The sequence below is a fragment of the Pinus tabuliformis genome, chromosome 6 (genome assembly GCF_031772625.1).
Source record: "Pinus tabuliformis cultivar Carrire ecotype Pingquan chromosome 6, CPIR1, whole genome shotgun sequence".
Lineage (NCBI taxonomy): Eukaryota > Viridiplantae > Streptophyta > Pinopsida > Pinales > Pinaceae > Pinus > Pinus tabuliformis.
In genome coordinates this window covers 1926390602-1926406714 of record NC_142292.1, presented here as the reverse complement: position 1 = coordinate 1926406714, position 16113 = coordinate 1926390602, and the positions used below count along the sequence as shown (strand labels likewise).

Sequence of the window (16113 nt, the reverse complement as noted above, 5' to 3'; positions counted from 1 at the left end):
CGAAAGCTCTTCAGAGAGCTGTTTGGATTTACATTGGATACCACTGGGATTCTCTATAACAACCAGAGGTGGGATTCGATTATTGAGGAATCCCATATTTGTCGATTGCTCCAGCAGATAGACATCATCTTGGATATGGTAAGTTGATGAGCAAGGAGGCTCCATCGCATTAAGATGATGTACAGGTTGATACACCTTGTCAAAGCCCCGAGGAAAGATCTAATCTGTGATTTTCCAAAACGACTTGGAGTCGGTAAGAAACCCTTGTACAAGGGTCCTGCATGTTGCATACATTGAGCTCTGGGTGCTCTGAGGGCTTGTGGTTATTACTGGAGCAACATACGACCACAGGGTGACTCACCCTTGTTGTTGGGAAAAGTATCTATTCAGAACGCCCCTATCCCACTCTAAGGTGTGATAGTGCCTTAGCAACAAACAAGGAAAAATACTTGCATATTCTTATTTATGAAATGTAAACGAAGAGGAAGGATAAACTAACCTGTGTCTTGTGCTAGTTTGTTGATCCAATTGCTCTCCTCTTCGACAGCTTCCAGCTACCTGCTCCCTTACCGGCCTAGCTTCACCAAATTCCTGCAAGATCACAGAAGAGAGAAACTACACAAAGATATAGACTTACATTCATAAAAAGCTTAGGATCAGATTAAGCTAAACATGCAAATATAACAAAACATCACTGATACACAAGCATGTAGAAGAAACTCAAATAGTTTTATTGATGCAATAAGAAGATCCAGGAGGAGATACAACCAAGTGAGTCCCGATCCAGCATCTACCTTCTAGCAAAGGAATCCCTTCCTCACCTCCAACAAAGCATAAATCACCCAATACACTAATCTCAATCTCAAAACCAACAACAATTCTCTGCAAAGTACCAAAATTCCAGCCCCTGGATCTCTGGGATGAGGGATCCATATATAGATGTAAGCAGAGAGGATGAGTCAGCTTATGTTTTGACTTGTGGCTTCTCTCTGTCAGTTCTTGCTTCCACTTGGAGGCTGAGAGCCTCTTACTCATCCTTGGTCGAACTCAGTGAGGCAAGTGTCATTGGAGAAGATTCTGGAAGCTCCCATTGTCTCTCCACCTTGTTGAATGACTCTTCCACTTGTCATTTCCCCCTCAACGCACCTGGGTAGTGCATTCAAGTGCGTTGCAACGCACCTAGCCAATGTATTTGGGTGCTTTGCAACGCAGCCAGCTAGTGGAGCATCTGAATTGATCCTCATTTGACTAGTTTTGAGCAGTTTTTGGTGGAGAACTTGTGGGAGAAGCTGTCATTGGTTGACCTTGTTCCTCTAGGGGTAGGAACAACACTTTTAGGGACTTTGGATCCCTTGGATTATGGAAATTTCATGCTTAGAGCTGTAAGGCACAAAAATGTCTATAACAGTTGCCCCCTAAAGTATGAGGTCGTTTATCGGGTGAAATGCTTTATTAGGAGGATCCGAAGTTCATTCAATGCTGGGAGGAGACCTGTAATAAGATACAATACAATACATTTTTTTTCATACTGTTTTCATGATCTAGCTGAGGCGGCATTCCCATGCTCAGCTTTATAAATTCATTTTTATGTACACAGGACAGACAATCGTCTGATGGTAGACTGATGATTTTGATGAAGTCATCATCCTTTTGGTAGGATGATTATCTGTGCTGCAATGCTGTACATGTCAATGTCTTTATTTTTCCTGAATATATATCGCAGCCCGGATGGATGAAACTAGATCTGGGGTCTTCAATCTCGTCCGATCTTCACTCGAAGTACAAGTCGATCCATGTGAAAAATGTTTTGAAGTCGAACATGGAAAGACATCGCTTGATTACCAGTCAATGATGTAAACTGTTAACAAGCGCGAGAGGAATCACCGATAAGGATGATGACCCTCAAGGTATTGCAGTACAATTCACGTGGCGTGAATAAAGGACTTGGCGTCGAACACCACGCAAAATCTTTCGGTCGAAGGTCATTGATGTATACCTATCGCCGGAAGTGAGAAACTTGCCATTGAGGTATGCAAGCTTCAAAGTACTGAAAGGGTTGTTCCTAGATCGACTTCTTGGATAATGAACTGATGTCGAAAAGAAGCGATCCGTCAAAGGAGGGCCTTAATGAATCCCACATCAATGACACGGAACGGAGCAAATGATTTTGATGGAGGTGAAAACGATCTGATGATATATGGTTCAGGATGGCGGTCATGAAAGAATGAAGTATAATGTATGGCAGTGGATGGGACACGGGTGACTTCTCTGGATGACTTCTCTTGAACATGTCGGTGACACTTATGTGATGGATCGGTAGCATTTGACCCCAAATGTGGATGGTATGGCGAGACCATGGTGACCGGTGAATGAAACAACCCAACCCGACTCAGGCACGGAGTGGAAGTGTCATGTTCAAGAGCGACTTACTACCAATAAAGATTCTTTGAGTTTCTTCCCAATTTTTCCCCAGTCATTGCTGACCAGTACCTCTTTATTTTTGTCAAGCTTGAGGAGGATAACATATGCTTGTTCTATAATTTTCCCTTCGGGCAAACCCATCGCTATGTTTTAACGAGCCTAGCGATAGTGAAACTCGTTCTCGTCTAAAGACAAGTTTGTCGCTATTAATCTTTTTAACGAGTCTAACGACAAAGATAACTCGGTCCTTTTCATTTTTAGAGAGTCTGAAAAGGTACGTAAAGGTAACTCCAAGTCCGAAAAAGTATAAAACAATACAGAAGGGATGAATTTTCGATAGTTTTAATGAGCCGAACAAAACAAGCGCTCGATCTTTTTGTGCAATAATCCCTCAGGTCCAAAAAGATTAAAATCTAGAGGAGGGATAGCACTTTCGGTTGCTTTAACGAGTTGGAAGGCCAAAACTCGGCAATCTTTTCATATTTTACGAGTCAAATGAAAAGAGCTTAAAGAAGACTCGTCTTTTGAGGAACGAGTGATAAAATGGGTAGCAGCTGATTCCAGGTAATGGTTGGAATTTTCCAATCATGGCAGTGTCACAAGGATGGCTAGTGAAATCACTCTTCGCAGTTGTTCCTCAAAATGGGTAAACAATCAAATGGAGGTGAATGATCGGCCAATGGAAAAGTGGAGGTGATGGTGCAAACATGACCAAGGCTTTAATGGCTGAAATCTTCATTCACGGTGGTTATTTACTGGAGGATAGTTCATTTTTTAATGAGCTTAAACGCGGGTGGAAACACTTGCTCAGTCTTATGTTTATTTTTTAATGAGCATGAACTATGTGCTAAAACTGCTCGATAATCCAGTCATATGATAAGAATGTCTCATATAAAACGGCAACATTTAGATTTTTGCCCCACTTCCTTTCTTTATGCAAGTTAGGAAACGACTAATCCAAAAAACAGATAAATAATCGCTCTTTGCTTGCACTCCAAAAGGTTTGCATGCCCCCAGGTATAAAACAGAGTTTCAAGGTTACCTCTACTTCACTTCCGCCAAAACAATTGTTTTACCGAGAGAGGCCTACCTCTTACAGGTCACCCAAAGATTGTTCTATTAATCTTTCAAACAAAACACTTCTTTGGCGATGTCTACCAGGATAAACAAAGGTGAGCGACAACGAGCGCCACACACATAACTTTGACAAGAGAATCTTATTCTAGAATAACCCCTATCTCAATCACGGACGGGGTACAGACTAGTCATATTCTCCCGCGGAAACCTACCCTATACCCGAAGTTTTCCTGCCGAAGCAGACCAGGACGCATGCCCCCTGGGTTCCAGTCATATCCTTCCGAATTACTCGCGCTCATCGGGAGGATGGACCGTAGGTTGAGACTTTTCTTGCGTGAAGAGACCATTTAGGGAAGGTATATGACTATTTGCGATGCGTGATTCGGGAAATGAAAGCTGGTCCACGAGCTTGACCACTCTTCCTTCGTGCGGAAAACACATTACTCTAAAGAGTGAGGAGACGATGGCTCCCATGCAATAAATATAATCTCGTCCAAGGAGTAGGTTATAATCCAAGGGTCCTTGAATGACCATTACGTTCATTTTAACGGTCTTCCCTTTCAATGTTATGGGCACATTGGGGGGGATCCCTAAAGGTCGACTGGTTCCTTTATCAAAGCTTGTCAGATTTCTCATCTCAGGCAAAAGCGATGGCGAACCAAGCGCTTTCCAAGCAGTAGAGGAAAGGATACTCACAGAAGCCCCCTCATCTATGATGGTACCAGCCATGACCATTCTATATATTTGGACGATAATTCTGAATGGTATGCTTGCTAGTAAATGGGGTCTACCTAGTTGATTCCAGTCGAAGGAGACAACTAGGTTGCTTGGTGGTGGGACCGAGTAGATGGCCGTGTACGACTCTGACGAACTTCCTTCCTGCGATAAAGGAATGGGTAGGTTGCCCCCGTGTTCGTCGGAGTCTGTGTTGATGAAGAGAATTTGGACGGTGTCATCCTTGTTTTCTTCAGTGACTATGTCATTCGAAGATAAATCCTCTGAAGGAAAGACCGGGTCAACTGCCGCCTCGACCTTTTGACTTTCGTCGGGTATGGATTCAGCTGGTTCATCATCAATGACAGGCGCTTCAGCTGACCACTTGAGCAGGCCAGCTGGATTTTCAACTAACGAAGGACTCGGCAAGAGTTTTTTATATCCAGGAGGAAGTCGTAACGGTGAAACCGAATGATCATCCAAAACTCTTTTAGCTTCGTCTAAGAAGGGACAACGGTGGATGGCGTGATTACCTTCGCACAGTTTACAGGGAGATCTAGCTCTCCCTTTTTGTCCTGGGACTTCACTTTCGCTAGTTGACGGTGTGCTTTCAACATGGCAATCAGAGGTTGACGCCACCGGATTGTGCAAACGGGGAGACCAGTCCCTTAGTATCCAAGGGATGCAAGGACAATCTCTGTGAAAGTGGTCTCCCTTGCAAATGACACATGGCGATTTAGGCCTGGTCAGTGCAGTGTGTGGATTTTCGTTAGACGACACTCGTTTGCCCCCAGTCGCTTTTGGCTCCTTCTTCTTCTTCTCTTTCTTCTTCTTTTCCTTATTCTCCTTAGGAACTTGACCTTTGGCTTTTCCAGCCCCATCAAGCGAAGAGGAAGGAGGAGAGGAAGAATTAGAGGAAGTAGAAGGTTGGTGGGTAACTCTGGACCGGTCTAACTGTTGATTCGATTGTTCAGGAATAGTGGTGTTCTGAACGACATTAGTTGAGAAGAGCCAGACTGGCAAGCCAATTGTTAGTCCTGGAAGCGACAATGTGGCCATATGGGGTGCACCAACATCTCCCCAAGAGGAGAAGGGACTAGGATTTCCACCAAGGGGAATTCCTTGGTTGGTAGACTCCATTTTCTCAACCTAAGATCAATGTAGGAAAAGGGTATGAATATTCCGTTTAAAATAAATTTTACGACGCTTGGACACAACTTGTTTTTTCAATTTTAAAGGGTCGAGAAAAAACAAAAGATGACTCTAGTCTCCTTCGATTTTTAATGAGCCTGAAGTGACAAGTGCTCAGATGGACCTTTTCCGTTAAGGAGTCTGAAAAGGAACGAAAGGGACTGCTCTGGAGATCTAGGTAGAGGGTGTGCCAAACCAAGCACAAAACTGCAGAATATGTTTTACGGTACGGCAGTCAATCTTCCCGAATGCTGTGTTCGGTGCATTGCGATCAGTAGGGCGACTGACATGGCTTCCTATGGATAAAAGGTTTTAAGCCTATAGGGGTCTCCCAATATATACTCGACGGTACGTGGGAGCACAATTCGTACTGGCACTTATCGTCTCACAGTGGAGGAATCACCCAACCATCAGTGAGGACAACAGTTACTAGGTTTTACGACACCGGAACACGTCTCTAGCCTAGACCTCTATGTTGTGCGTTAAGTTCCAAAGCGTTGTTAGATTCATTCAGTTTATTTTAAGTTGATCTTTCTTAGAAGTTTGCCTTTTTGGATCACCACGAGATGTAGATGTAATTCCTAAATGCAATCTAAAGATGATAAGCAAGCATTTATCTCTTTTCAACAATTAAAATCCTAGCTACAAGGGGAAAAGAAAGACACAATCTTTTCTCAAAGAGCAAAGAACACGCTGTAAATGCACTTTTCCTAAATCAAACCATACAAACTATCAATATGCAAATGCACAAATGCATGTATTTGTTTTCACTTTCTTAATATTGATGCCTAAAAAGAAAGTTGATGTACAAATTTGAATTTGCTTTCAAGTGAACAACACAAACAAGCTTCTTTTTCGAAATCAAAAAGGTAGAGGAGATTACGACACTTTATGATTTTGAAACAAACACTCGTTTCGACACTAGAAAGAGACAAATTCAAACCAAAGCAAAAGTAAAAAGTATAATCAACTGTCAACAACAAAGAAGCTTTCTCCTAAGATCAAAAATCGACAATTACGACAGATCTAAATCTAAGGACGACAGTATGACTATTTTACTTTTCAATGGAAAACTGTAAATGATGTAACAAATACACAAAGAACACCTACAGTCTTTTTGTACAAAGGAGGAGGAATTAAGGCAGAGAAAAGGGGTTTTCAGACAGGTACACACACTGATAACAGGCTGCAAAAATCAGAGACAAAACTGGACAAAATGAAGCAAAGAACCTCAGCTGCACAGGGCAAGGGCTGATCAGCGCACCTGTTGCACAGAGAAACTGAATTGCAGCACAGGTAGCCCTCTCGGGACCTGCGTTGAAATGCAGAACCTCTTCACAGAGCCTGCGCTGGGGCAGAAACAAGACTTCTATCCGGGTTCTGGGTCACGGTTTGCAGTTTAATCTATGGATTTTGGCCGAGTAAAAGCAATCAGTAAGGTACAATTAGAGGGATGATTTAAAGGAGGACTAAGAGCTATCACAAAGGGAAATTAGAGCATTTGTGGATCAGCTATTCAAATCATAAACAAATCCAATGGGTGGATTGAAGTAGCAGCTACTTTGCATTTGATAATGGCAAATGCAGTTCGATTGCTACTTCTGTGTTTATGAAGCAAACAACAAAAGAAACACAAACAAACTAACTAGACACGATCCCCAGTGGAGTCGCCATTTTTTTGTTGGGAAAAGTATCTATTCAGAACGCCCCTATCCCACTCTAAGGTGTGACAGTTCCTTAGCAACAAACAAGGAAAACTACTTGCATATTCTTCTTTATGAAATGTAAACCAAGAGGAAGGATAAACTAACCTGTGTCTTGCGCTAGTTTGTTGATCCAATCGCTCTCCTCTTCGACAGCTTCCAGCTACCTGCTCCCTTACCGGCCCAGCTTCACCAAATTCCTGCAAGATCACAGAAGAGAGAAACTACACGAAGATATAGACTTACATTCATAAAAAGCTTAGGATCAGATTAAGCTAAACATGAAAATATAACAAAACATCACTGATACACAAGCATGTAGAAGAAACTCAAATAGTTTTATTGATGCAATAAGAAGATCCAGGAGGAGATACAACCAAGTGAGTCCCGATCCAGCATCTACCTCCCAGCAAAGGAATCCCTTCCTCACCTCCAACAAAGCATAACTCACCCAATACACTAATCTCAATCTCAAAACCAACATCAATTCTCTGCAAAGTACCAAAATTCCAGCCCCTGGATCTCTGGGATGAGGGATCCATATATAGATGTAAGCAGAGAGGATGAGTCAGCTTATGTTATGAATTGTGGCTTCTCTCTGTCAGTTCTTGCTTCCACTTGGAGGCTGAGAGCCTCTTACTCATCCTTGGTCGTGTTATCACAAAATCATGTACTGATGGCTGCTATCAGTTAGACTCTATGTAACTATTTCAGACCAGACTCTTGACTAAGGATTAGCCTCCCTAGTCTGAGAGGGCTCTCTCAAAACAAACTATTGATTATGATTAACACTAAGAGGGCTAACTCTTGAAATGAAGACTTAATAAACATGCTGGTTGGACAGACAACATAAGATTTCTTCCATTGGGCTCATGGAGTCAAACACCATTTCAATAAACCATAAAACTACTCATTCATGGAAGTCAGGGCATGTAATGTTTAAACACTCAAAACATTTCTCAAATAAACCTCAACTCATAAATACACACAGGAAATCTAAGCAGCTAGGTGAATTCAGAGTGATTGTGTATCTATAAAGCTGTAAAACATAAAGGATAAAACAAAGCCACATACATCTTGAGCATCTGAACAAAGTATGAATCCTGAGAAGAAAAAGTAGTCTTTTATATCACTGTAACAAGTCGTTACATAAGCCAATATAAACTATGTTTCTTCAAAAACATCCAACCCCCATTACATAGATCATTCTCCTCTATATAGACACATACTTCTAACTGCTTAGAGCTTCCACCTCCAGCATGAGGGGAGCTCGATGATTGCCATTGATTACCCCTATCCGCTATTGAACTAACCTATTAAATACAATCAGCACTAACTGAAGTTCTAAAAAGTCCTAATTTAATTATAACTCTAATTCTATCTCCTTCGATGAAGATTCCTTCTTGCAGCTTTGACACCTGGCTTCTTCTTCGTTCAGCTGAGATGGCATGAGATGGCATAAGATGGGTAATTAATGTCCCATGCTAGCTTTGAATACCGAAGGCTTTGATCGGTTCTGTATTGGCCGAAAATATCCCTAAATTTTCGGTTTTGGTCCCCCATCACCGAGTATACAGCAGTGGATACTTTAATTCTTTAATAACCCAAGAGAATAGGGTAACACCATGCTTCTGATATGCTGGAGGCTTCCTTGGTAGACAGGTGTGCCAACCAAAACTTTTCGTATGCAGCTCTGCGTTTAAAATCACCACCTACAGCAGTTTCGTAGCGCGCTACGAAACTGCTGTGTAATTTCAAAAACACAGTCTTGTAATATGCATAATAAATTCTACTGTATTTTTAATGGTCCCTGGTCCTCATCTACTTCTCTTATTTGATAAGAGATATATATGATCTGGAAATGAAAGCAATCAGCATCAAGATCTTGTCAGCTCAATACCACTAGGGGCATAATCAGTTATCTGAACTATTTTTGAAAAACCTGAGAGCTGAGATAACTTCAGTATTGGAGTGAGTGTTGTATCTTGAATTTGCTCCAAACAATTTCACCTTCGAGCATACTGATCTCTGAGTCTGATGGTGGAATATTGGATGTTACCCTACTGCAGCATAGTAAAATTTATTCAAAGATTCCACAGCTTCCAATTTCAAATCTTCAATGTCTATTCTTAGGCGCTCCAAATTAATGGCCTCTGTCTGTCTCAAACTTCGATCAGCCTTGAACTTATATAACCTGCGCTCCATTAGTACTATATCCTTAATGCCATAGCAGTCAGAAAGCATGTGATTTAAATAACCTCTTCCAGCCCCATTCCCTGTGTGCAAAATAAAGCTTAACATCTTCGCCCTAATAGATGTAGTTCATGGCTAGAAAGCGATTTTGACCAGCATTCCGAGAGTCTGGATCAATTTGCAAACACCGCTCATATGCCTCTATCGCAAGCATGATATTACCTGCATCCCTGTGCAAAACCCCTAGATTATTATAAGCTTCTGCATATGCAGGATTTGCCATTATAGCCTTTTCAATCATGCTTGCAGCAGCATCCATTTTACCCTGGACAGTGTAGACCACACCAAGATTATTAAGAGACTGTGAAAAACTAGGTTTGATCGACAAAGCCATCTGGTAGTACTCCACAGCTTTGTCAAAATTATCCCTGTCTTTATAAATGACTCCTAAATTATTGCATGCTTCCGCACAATGTGGATTGAAGTGCAGGGCAAGCTCATACATCACAATTTCCATGTCAAATTTTAGCAGTTCACCATATGCGACACCAAGATTATACATAGCATCTGCATAATGCCAATTATAAAGCAATGCCTTCTTGTAATAAGCTATACCCTGATGTATATCTCCTTCAAGCTTCACCTTTGTACCAAGGTCTGTAAGGGCTATAGCCATGTTATTCTTAGCAATTTCAAAATTTGGAGATACAGCCAAACACCTCTCATAACACGCAATGGCTGCATCCAAATCTCCACGGTTCTTGTCTCCCACTATTCTTCACTACTTAAAGAACATGTTCCCAGCTCTTTAATTCTTCAAAAAAAAAGCATATCACCATATTCCCAATGAGCTGGAAGCCTTGTGGACTGAACAGGTGTACAAACCAAATCACCGGAAACCATAACCAGAACCCTAACAATTCGGTCATAAAGTACCTTTAACAAAGCTTTAGCTAAAGACAAAATATTTCACCTTTTCTCCAAAAAGTACACTTGTCACTCTCTGAATAGCTAGGAGAGTCTTGTATGGTCTCCCTTACGTTCTTGAGGCATTTCATTCAAAAATTCACTGACCCCATCATTAAACTCTTTGTTTTTCTTATAAAACAGCACCTACAGCAGTTTCGTAGCGCGCTACGAAACCGCTGTTTTTGCTAAAACAGAGTGCATTTGTCTTGAGGAATTCTTTGCTTGAATTTCTGACTCTTTAGACTTCTTCCACAGGTATCAAAGACTTATATGACTTCAAAATAATGGAGCTTAAACAAAATTGACCCAAAACTAAGAATGGCACCTTTTTCTTCAAGTCAGTGAGCTAGTTGACCTAGCTGTATCTTCAAATTTACAACCTCCTTCTTCAAGGCTTTGTTTTCAGCTCTCAGGCTCACGTTCATTGTCATCAAGGGTATCTTCAACAACAGCTTTAGTAGCACTATCATTTGAGAAAACTTCCTTCACTTCAGCTTCATATTTAACCCATAAATCTGCAATCGAACCAACTATTCCCATATGTTCTGGCTGAAAAATATGTCTTGAGACAGAGCTCGTAATTTCTCACAGAAGACATATTTGGAAAAACTGAAGGACCTTTTTGTGAAACAATCCATACTTAACAAAAACCTCTTTTGGTTTTTTAAAACACTACTCCAGCTGCCCAGAATCTGTCTTTGAAGAAGATGTGTAAAACAGGAAATTAAAAACTGCACCTACAGCAGTTTCGTAGCGCAACTTTAGTCACTCGTTTCTCCAAGCTCATAATCAATTTGAAGAAACTGAAAGAGTTTTTTCTAGTTCAGTATGTTAGGAATAAAAACCTCTTTCAATTTTCGAAAATATTCTTTCAGCTGCTCTAAATACCTCCTGGAAGTTGACAACTTAAAACAGAGAAATATGCCTTATTTGCCTTGTTTCAATATCATGATGACAGGTATTGCATGTGGTTACAAATGCAGGTGCTGTAGGATTATGTAAGTGATAAAGAACCATCATGGAAGAATGCTTGGCATGTGGAAAGGTATCATATTGGTAGTGATTTCCTTGACAAAAGCTAAGAAAGGCCTGACGGGTATCAAAGGATTCACTCTCCACAATTTCATCTTTGTCCCTAGTATCTGCAGGAACATCTGTGACTTCAACAGAATTAAATAAATGTTTTTTCCCTACTGTTGACAGGATGTCACTCCCTTTCATCAAGCTTTTGTTGTGCCTCGTAACAAATATCACATAATTGTCAACTCTTACATTGGCTGCAAGCCCAGCGTTTGCCAGAAACAATGAAGTGACAACAATGAGAACATGCATATTGCAAACGAACCATAATAAAGTCTTCTTTCATTGGAGATATGGACTCCCCGAGCTTTTGCATTAATAAAGCATCCTTTGAGGTATTGCTTGCAAGCTCAGCTTGTGATGCAGCTTCTGATGCTCTTTTGGTTGCAGCTTTCTTGGTCTTTCCTTTCGCTTGTTGAAGTTGCATTATCATATCTTTTGCAGCGCCTGGCCAATAATCACCATCAAAATATGACAAGCTTGACAAACCTCGTTTCCTGCAGTATTTCCATCAATCCGCTTTAAATATCTGTCATTTCCCAATTTCGTAGCGCAGCCAGTGCAAAATATGAATTATGCGCTACGAAATCACCTAAAACAGGTTGCGCTGCGAAACTGCTAAAGGATTTATGCGCTGCGAAAACACTTTGTCCTTAAGCTAGTCTGAGCAATTTTGGCAACAGAATTTTCAGTGATAACAGTGGCTCCACTTGGGATAGTGTGCCCTTGTGGTACACTAAGAACTCGCAGGTCCAGTGCCTTATCTATTTATGACAAACAGAAATTTGCTTGACAAGCATCCCTTTCAAGCTTCTGGGGCATTCACCTTGGGCTTAAGCTTGCTGATCACTGTTAGGAAAAAGAAAACTACATCTACTAAAAAAAAAATGCTCAGTCAACCTTGAGCTTATTTGCATTTACCTACCTACCTACCCTAACAATTTCAACTTCTTTCTGCTCAATCAATATGAAATTTCCAATGTAGCCAATCCTCTGTTTTATCTGATATTTGAGTTTTTTGACTGCATCGGAGTTCAGAGCCACAATGATATTGTGATGACCACTGCCACTGAAATTGCCTCTGATCTTCATAGAAAAACTGAAAAACTTGAGAGTAAAACTCTTCCATGTAGTCAGCTACAGGATCCCAGAATACATGATCAGCTTGATGATGATTCTTGTAACTTTCAGGTTGTGCCAACTGATCTTCAACGACAATGTTCAGTTCCTCAATCGTGAAAGAGAAAGGAACCAGCATTCTCTCCTTGCGTTCTACCATAGAAAACTTCTGAAAATAATGATCATGATTATGAAAACTATATGCCTGAATTTGACCTTCTAAACCTTCAATTTCTTTTTCAAGGTCCTCAGCAAATTCATCCAAAAATCTCATCCTATCCTCTGCCTTGCAGTCAAAGGATTTTAGATATGAGGACAAGGACAAAGAAAAAGATTCATTTGTTTCTTCTTTACTATGATCATTATTCCATTGTTTGAAACCTTCAACTGAGGGAGAGTTTGCCACCTCCTCTGACCTATCTATCCATTCCTCCAAAAACATAAGCCAAAAGTCTTGAAATGACTTAATGGATTTGACAGAAAAGCTTTCAATCCATTGTTTGCATTTCCCTTGAAGTGAATCATAAAATAACATAATGCAAACATCCTCATGTTTAACTCTAAGAAGCTCAGCAAAATGACAGAAATCTGAGATATGCTTCAGAGTTAAACTCAAATCTTGTCCATTAAATTTGGGACCATTCCTTAGAAAATATGCATCCTTGGGAAAATGATTTGGGAAACCATGAATTCCTGAAAAATCTATGCATGCATACCTTGAACTAAGTATGGTAGCTTCTGGGTCTTTCATACCTCCAGTGGAATCACCATGAATGTATGACTTTTGAATTCTTTAACAATGGAGTCGCCAAGGTAGATTTGCAGCCTCAAAAAACCTTCTGAGCTCCTGCTACCTTCAGAAGTTCAGCTTCATGATTTTGGGAATAAGTAATCTTCAGACTCCCGGCAGACGCACCAAAATGTTATCACAAAATCATGTACTGATGGCTGCTATCAGTTAGACTCTATGTAACTATTTCAGACCAGACTCTTGACTAAGGATTAGCCTCCCTAGTCTGAGAGGGCTCTCTCAAAACAAACTATTGATTATGATTAACACTAAGAGGGCTAACTCTTGAAATGAAGACTTAATAAACATGCTGGTTGGACAGACAACATAAGATTTCTTCCATTGGGCTCATGGAGTCAAACACCATTTCAGTAAACCATAAAACTACTCATTCATGGAAGTCAGGGCATGTAATGTTTAAACACTCAAAACATTTCTCAAATGAACCTCAACTCATAAATACACACAGGAAATCTGAGCAGCTAGGTGAATTCAGAGTGATTGTGTATCTATAAAGCTGTAAAACATAAAGGATAAAACAAAGCCACATACATCTTGAGCATCTGAACAAAGTATGAATCCTGAGAAGAAAAAGTAGTCTTTTATATCACTGTAACAAGTCTTTACATAAGCCAATATAAACTCTGTTTCTTCAAAAACATCCAACCCCCATTACATAGATCATTCTCCTCTATATAGACACATACTTCTAACTGCTTAGAGCTTCCACCTCCAGCATGAGGGGAGCTCGATGATTGCCATTGATTACCCCTATCCGCTATTGAACTAACCTATTAAATACAATCAGCACTAACTGAAGTTCTAAAAAGTCCTAATTTAATTATAACTCTAATTCTATCTCCTTCGATGAAGATTCCTTCTTGCAGCTTTGACACCTGGCTTCTTCTTCGTTCAGCTGAGATGGCATGAGATGGCATAAGATGGGCAATTAATGTCCCATGCTGGCTTTGAATACCGAAGGCTTTGATCGGTTCTGTATTGGCCGAAAATATCCCTAAATTTTCGGTTTTGGTCCCCCATCACCGAGTATACAGCAGTGGATACTTTAATTCTTTAATAACCCAAGAGAATAGGGTAACACCATGCTTCTGATATGTTGGAGGCTTCCTTGGTAGACAGGTGTGCCAACCAAAACTTTTCGTATGCAGCTCTGCGTTTAAAATCACCACCTACAGCAGTTTCGTAGCGCGCTACGAAACTGCTGTGTAATTTCAAAAACACAGTCTTGTAATATGCATAATAAATTCTACTGTATTTTTAATGGTCCCTGGTCCTCATCTACTTCTCTTATTTGATAAGAGATATATATGATCTGGAAATGAAAGCAATCAGCATCAAGATCTTGTCAGCTCAATACCACTAGGGGCATAATCAGTTATCTGAACTATTTTTGAAAAACCTGAGAGCTGAGATAACTTCAATATTGGAGTGAGTGTTGTATCTTGAATTTGCTCCAAACAATTTCACCTTCGAGCATACTGATCTCTAAGTCTGATGGTGGAATATTGGATGTTACCCTACTGCAGCATAGTAAAAGTTCTTCAAAGATTCCACAGCTTCCAATTTCAAATCTTCAATGTCTATTCTTAGGTGCTCCAAATTAATGGCCTCTGTCTGTCTCAAACTTTGATCACCCTTGAACTTATATAACCTGCGCTCCATTAGTACTATATCCTTAATGCCATAACAGTCAGAAAGCATGTGAGTTAAATAACCTCTTCCAGCCCCATTCCCTGTGTGCAATATAAAGCTTAACATCTTCGCCCTCATAGATGTAGTTCATGGCTAGCAAGCGATTTTGACCAGCATTCCAAGAGTCTGGATCAATTTGCAAACACCGCTCATATGCCTCTATCGCAAGCATGATATTACCTGCATCCCTGTGCAAAAGCCCTAGATTATTATAAGCTTCTGCATATGCAGGATTTGCCATTATAGCCTTTTCAATCATGCTTGCAGCAGCATCCATTTTACCCTGGACAGTGTAGACCACACCAAGATTATTAAGAGACTGTGAAAAACTAGGTTTGATCGACAAAGCCATCTGGTAGTACTCCACAGCTTTGTCAAAATTATCCCTGTCTTTATAAATGACTCCTAAATTATTGCATGCTTCTGCACAATGTGGATTGAAGTGCAGGGCAAGCTCATACATCACAATTGCCATGTCAAATTTTAGTAGTTCACCATATGCGACACCAAGATTATACATAGCATCTGCATAATGCCAATTATAAAGCAATGCCTTCTTGTAATGAGCTATACCCTGATGTATATCTCCTTCAAGCTTCACCTTTGTACCAAGGTCTGTAAGGGCTATAGCCATGTTATTCTTAGCAATTTCAAAATTTGGAGATACAGCCAAACACCTCTCATAACACGCAATGGCTGCATCCAAATCTCCACGGTTCTTGTCTCCCACTATTCTTCACTACTTAAAGAACATGTTCCCAGCTCTTTAATTCTTCAAAAACAACGCATATCACCATATTCCCAATGAGCTGGAAGCCTTGTGGACTGAACAGGTGTACAAACCAAATCACCGGAAACCATAACCAGAACCTTAACAATTCGGTCATAAAGTACCTTTAACAAAGCTTTAGCTAAAGACAAAATATTTCACCTTTTCTCCAAAAAGTACACTTGTCACTCTCTGAATAGCTAGGAGAGTCTTGTATGGTCTCTCTTATGTTCTTGAGGCATTTCATTCAAAAATTCACTGACCCCATCATTAAACTCTTTGTTTTTCTTATAAAACAGCACCTACAGCAGTTTCGTAGCGCGCTACGAAACTGCTGTTTTTGCTAAAACAGAGTGCATTTGTCTTAAGGCATT

General features: G+C 40.4%; 1 pseudogene; it reads right to left on the bottom strand.

The window, feature by feature from the left end:
- Positions 1-9339: 9339 nt before the first annotated feature.
- LOC149266885 (putative UDP-N-acetylglucosamine--peptide N-acetylglucosaminyltransferase SPINDLY pseudogene) lies at positions 9340-15683 on the bottom strand (annotated as a pseudogene).
- Between the last annotated feature and the right edge of the window lie 430 nt (positions 15684-16113).